Source organism: Staurois parvus, unplaced genomic scaffold (assembly GCF_062004578.1).
Source record: "Staurois parvus isolate SC_StPar_1 unplaced genomic scaffold, SC_StPar_1.0 ptg000137l, whole genome shotgun sequence".
Taxonomy (NCBI): Eukaryota; Metazoa; Chordata; class Amphibia; order Anura; family Ranidae; genus Staurois; species Staurois parvus.
Window position 1 is genome coordinate 7300193 of NW_028317933.1, and position 5342 is coordinate 7305534.

The window sequence follows — 5342 nt, forward strand, 5'->3', positions numbered from 1 at the left end:
AGAAGTGCTTATTGCTATGCACATTTCTCTGTGCCAGCATAGTCTTGGATTCTTGTCTGGTCATAGACAATGCCTGTACATTTACAGAATGACCTGTGCACAGAAGCCATGATTTACTCAGACTGATGTCAGAGGAGAAGTGCTCTGACACTGTCAGTCTCTGGAGTGGTATTAGGGCTACTCGAGCACAAATGACATGGTGCTGACAGTCCCTCGTGCTGTTGTGAAGTTAAGGTCATGCCACATTGACTTCGGCAAACAATTCTCAGCCTGGCCACTGGCATCCATCACCCGCTAACTTCACTGACTAAAATGGTTTAAGTCAAATGGCACATAATTCTCCTCTGCAGCATTAACCACAGCACAGTGCTGCAGAAGCAGGGAGGACATTAATCCACTCTCAGAGGCCCCTCGAATGAGGGAAGCTAAAGAGAAAAATAACAGACCCCAACAGTAGACTGAAAGGTCACCTTCCTATCATTACGTAGGCCTTTAGTCCTAAATGTTATGCTATTCTTCTAGCCTAAATTTAAAAAAAGTATTTACTAACTGCAACACAAGTCATAGAAAGCTATGGAGTTCAGTAAATGCAAGGAAAAAAAAATGCCTCCGAGGTTTTGTGTCCAGCTGCGCAGCATTTTATCTTGGCAGCGCCAGCACTTGGCAAATAATCAGAATGGAATGAATGCGTAGGCACATATAGCAGATTGCTAAGAAAAAGAACAAGCTATTGCGATCTTCAGAATGGCTTTGTGGCCTTGCCTTGTGAAACAGACCTGGCACGTTGCAGGGCTTAAAGCCAAGCCCGAGGGTGAGTCCACCTGGGGGTCACTTATACTTCTTTGCGTAAAAATCAATGCATTTTGTAATGGGTGTTTTGTTTTGTTTTTTTAAACGCTTTTCATGTACTGTAGTAAGTCTAATAGCTTTTTTTATTTAAACTGGATAATTGTTGAAAAGTATGTAATTGTAAAACAGATAAGTCATATTTGTATGGTTATAAAATATGGCAGAAAATATAGGACTTGGATATAGTTAAATGTGAACCTGTAGTCTGCCCATTTAGAGCAAAGTAACATATTCACCTATAGTCCCCACTGTGGTTGATACTTTCATGCTTTCCTAAGTGGCATACCGTGTTTGACTGGCAGAACCAACTGAGAGCACCCTGTGTAAGCTCCACGTATAAAAATAATTGGTGCCAAACCAAAAGGCGAAAGTCCAAAGATGCCTTTAATAATTCATAGCAAACAAAATAGCCAACAGCGACAAAACTCCCTCTTTCATCAGGACTTAGAATGGGATGAGGACTTGAACAGACTTAGAAGACGCTATAACCAAATGGATATATGTATGAATTGGTATACACTCTCATTCAAAGCTCACCACAAACAATCTAATTGTACAATCTTCTTTAAAATTTACCAACAACTTTGTAGTGGCCTTCCTGATTGGATACAAATTAGTTGGACAGATTAGAAGGTCCCTATAAGAGGGGTGTTCAAGTTAAACTGGGACTTTTGAGATTATATAATAAAAGAAAGAATTTCAAGGAGTGGAAACTGCATTTATTTTTCAACATACTCCTCTGCCACATTTATACACTTATCCCAGTGTTTAATGCCTGGAAAGCTTCGGCATAGAAATATTTGTCAGTAGGCCTGAACCATCCAAGGACAGTCTGCTTCACTTTGTCATCATTTTATTCACTGTATTTATGTTTCACATTCATATACCTTTAGAATCACCTACTACTGTGGATACATTTCAATTTGGGGTGGATATCCAGGAAGGCCATATATCCATCTTTATATGATGGTCAAGTTCATGAGAATGTAATGGAATAGCACATACAGTGGGGCAAAAAAGTATTTAGTCAGCCACCAATTGTGCAAGTTCTCCCACTTAAAAAGATGAGAGAGGCCTGTAATTGGCATCATAGGTAGACCTCAACTATGAGAGACAAAATGAGAAAAAAAATCCAGACAATCATATTGGCTGATTTGGAAAGAATTTATTTGCAAATTATGGTGGAAAATAAGTATTTGGTCAATTTCAAAAGTTCATCTCAATACTTTGTTATATATCCTTTGTTGGCAATGACCGAGGTCAAACGTTTCCTGTAAGTCTTCACAAGGTTGGCACACACTGTTGCTGGTATGTTGGCCCATTCCTCTGTGCAGATCTCCTCTAGAGCAGTGATGTTTTGGGGCTGTCGCTGGGCAACACGGACTTTCAACTCCCTCCAAAGGTTTTCTATGGGGTTGAAATCTGGAGACTGGCTAGGCCACTCCAGGACCTTGAAATGCTTCTTACGAAGCCACTCCTTCGTTGCCCGGGCGGTATGTTTGAGATCATTGTCATGTTGGAAGACCCAGCCACATTTCATCTTCAATGCCCTTGCTGATGGAAGGAGGTTTGCACTCAAAATCTCACGATACATGGCCCCATTCATTCTGTCCTGTACATGGATCAGTCATCCTGGTCCCTTTGCGGAGAAACAGCCCCAAAGCATGATGTTGCCACCCCCATGCTTCACAGTAGGTATGGTGTTCTTTGGATGCAACTCAGCATTCTCTCTCCTCCAAACACAACGAGTTGTGTTTCTACCAAACAGTTCTATTTTGGTTTCATCAGACCATATGACATTCTCCCAATCCTCTTCTGGATCATCCAAACGCTCTGTAGCAAACTTCAGATGGGCCCGGACATGTACTGGCTTAAGCAGGGGGACATGTCTGGCACTGCAAGATCTGAGTCCTTGGCAGCGTAGTGTGTTACTGATGGTAGCCTTTGTTACGTGGGTCCCAGCTCTCTGCAGGTCATTCAGTAGGTCCCCCCGTGTGGTCCTGGGATTTTGCTCACCGTTCTTGTGATCATTTTTACCCCACGGGGTGAGATCTTGTGTGGAACCCCAGATCGAGGGAGATTATCAGTGGTCTTGTATGTCTTCCATTTTCTAATTATTGCTCCCACAGTTGATTTGTTCACACCAAGCTGCTTGCCTATTGCAGATTCAGTCTTCCCAGCCTGGTGCAGGTCTACAATTTTGTTTCTGGTGTTCTTCGACAGCTCTTTGGTCTTCACCACAGTGGAGTTTGGAGTATGACTGTTTGAGGTTGTGGAAAGGTGTCTTTTATACTGATAACAAGTTCAAACAGGTGCCATTGATACAGGTAATGAGTGCAGGACAGAGGAACCTCTTAAAGAAGAAGGTACAGGTCTGTGAGAGCCAGAAATCTTGCTTGTTTGTAGGTGACCAAATACTTATTTTCCACCATAATTTGCAAATAAATTCTTTCCAAATCAGCCAATGTGATTGTCTGGATTTTTTTTCTCATTTTGTCTCTCATAGTTGAGGTCTACCTATGATGCCAATTACAGACCTCTCTCATCTTTTTAAGTGGGAGAACTTGCACAATTGGTGGCTGACTAAATACTTTTTTGCCCCACTGTATACCTGTTATGGGGTTGTTTTGTTATTGCATATGGTCAGCATACATTTCCTATTTGTTCCCTCTACTATGATCTTCTTATATTTTTTCTGGTTTTTCTATTTCCAGGAGGTCATTCTATTCAAGGTGGTGGTCACCAAAACATTTTTTGAAGAATGCTCCCCCTATGCAGACATTATATGGAAAACATGGAAATCCTTTGATCTAGTAGTTAGGAAATTTATTGCCTTATGTGAATTCCTGATTGCCGGATATTATTTCTGGAGACGCCGAATGTTTTTAATTCAGTGATTTTATAAAGATTTGTTTACCATGTCTCTGTCTAACCTCAATATGATCCATGTGATCAAATAAAACATGTTTGTTAAACATTTAAATTACATTACTCCGCTTGGATTTTCTAATAACCACTCTTTGTGAGCAGTGTTGCACTTGTCATGCTGCTATGTTTTATATGTATGAATTGGTATACACTCTCATTCAAAGCTCACCACAAACAATATAATTGTACAATCTTCTTTAAAATTTACCAACAAATTTGTAGTGCCTTCCTGATTGGATACAAATTAGTTGGACAGATTAGAAGGTCCCTATACAAGGGGTGTTCAAGTTAAACTGGGACTTTTGAGATTATATAATAAAAGAAAGAATTTCAAGGAGTGGAAACTGCGTTTATTTTTCAACATACTCCTCTGCTACATTTATACACTTATCCCAGTGTTTAATGCCTGGAAAGCTTTGGCATAGAAATATTTGTCAGTAGACCTGAACCATCCAAGGACAGTCTGCTTCACTTTGTCATCATTTTATTCACTTTTCCCACAGAAAGATTTGTTTCTTGTGCATTTTCACAACAGGTTATGCATCAATTATCCAAGATTAGGTGTTTCATGCGCTGAATGTTCACAAGAATGACTGCTGTGGGCTGGGAACCACCATGGCCAGGATCGTTACTAATGGACACACGGTCATCTTTGAAATGTTTACACCATTCAAATGTCTTACTGCGGCTCAGCGTCTCATCACCGCACTGTGTTTGAAGTCTTCTGTAGATTTCCGCGGGTTTTATGCCTTCGTTCACAAGAAACGTCATCACCACACGCTGTTCCATGCAAGCACTAACACTGTTGTCTGCTATTTTAATTAATGGTCACTGGACTGGCCTGCGACATGTGTGCCACCTATCAGTAATAGGCAGGGGCGGACTGACAACTCATGGGGCCCCCGGGCAATAGGGGATCATGGGGCCCCTGTGTCCTTGCCCAAACTCAAAAAAGCCTATGAAAAAGGTACCAGGGGCATCTCATGGGGCCCCCTACTGACCCCGGCCCTCGGGCAGTGCCCGAGTTTCCAAATGGTCAGTCCGCCCCTGGTAATAGGACACACTTGCCACTTACTACTGCATGTAGTACCACCACCCTAGCGTCCCTTTTTATACCTGTAAAATTAAAAGTTTCATTTTGACTTGAACGCCCCTCATAATATAGTATTGGTAAGTCTAAAGTTGATTGTACAAACACTGTGTTGTCATTTTATAATGTGGCGACTGTAATTATGCACCCCCATTAAACCCTAATGACGGAGTTCTGTTGCCCCAAAAATGCTTTGAATGTTGTTTAATTGTTTGTTGGAATTATGAATAAAGGGATCTTTGGACTCTTATCTTTGGATTTGGCATCTTATTATTTCTATACTTTGAGTCACTCTCGGGTATCCACCGAGGAAGACCTATTCCACAGACATCGTCAAAAGTCTCTTCAATTATTCAGTCGTGTGAAAAAAAAGTTCCTGTTTAGTTCATCTACACATAATTGGGCATGTAAAGTGACCACAGCTACAATTTAGGATCCTCAATCTAGTATATCACCCACTGTATTTACTCACCTC

The 5342-nt window shown here is 41.1% G+C and overlaps 1 long non-coding RNA gene across 1 annotated transcript; it reads left to right on the forward strand.

Annotated features, from left to right (window-relative positions):
- Positions 1–726: 726 nt before the first annotated feature.
- LOC149465785 (uncharacterized) lies at positions 727–5117 on the forward strand. The gene is made up of 2 exons (XR_016312216.1): positions 727–811; positions 3564–5117. It is a non-coding gene; the product is annotated as an uncharacterized LOC149465785 (long non-coding RNA).
- Positions 5118–5342: the final 225 nt, after the last annotated feature.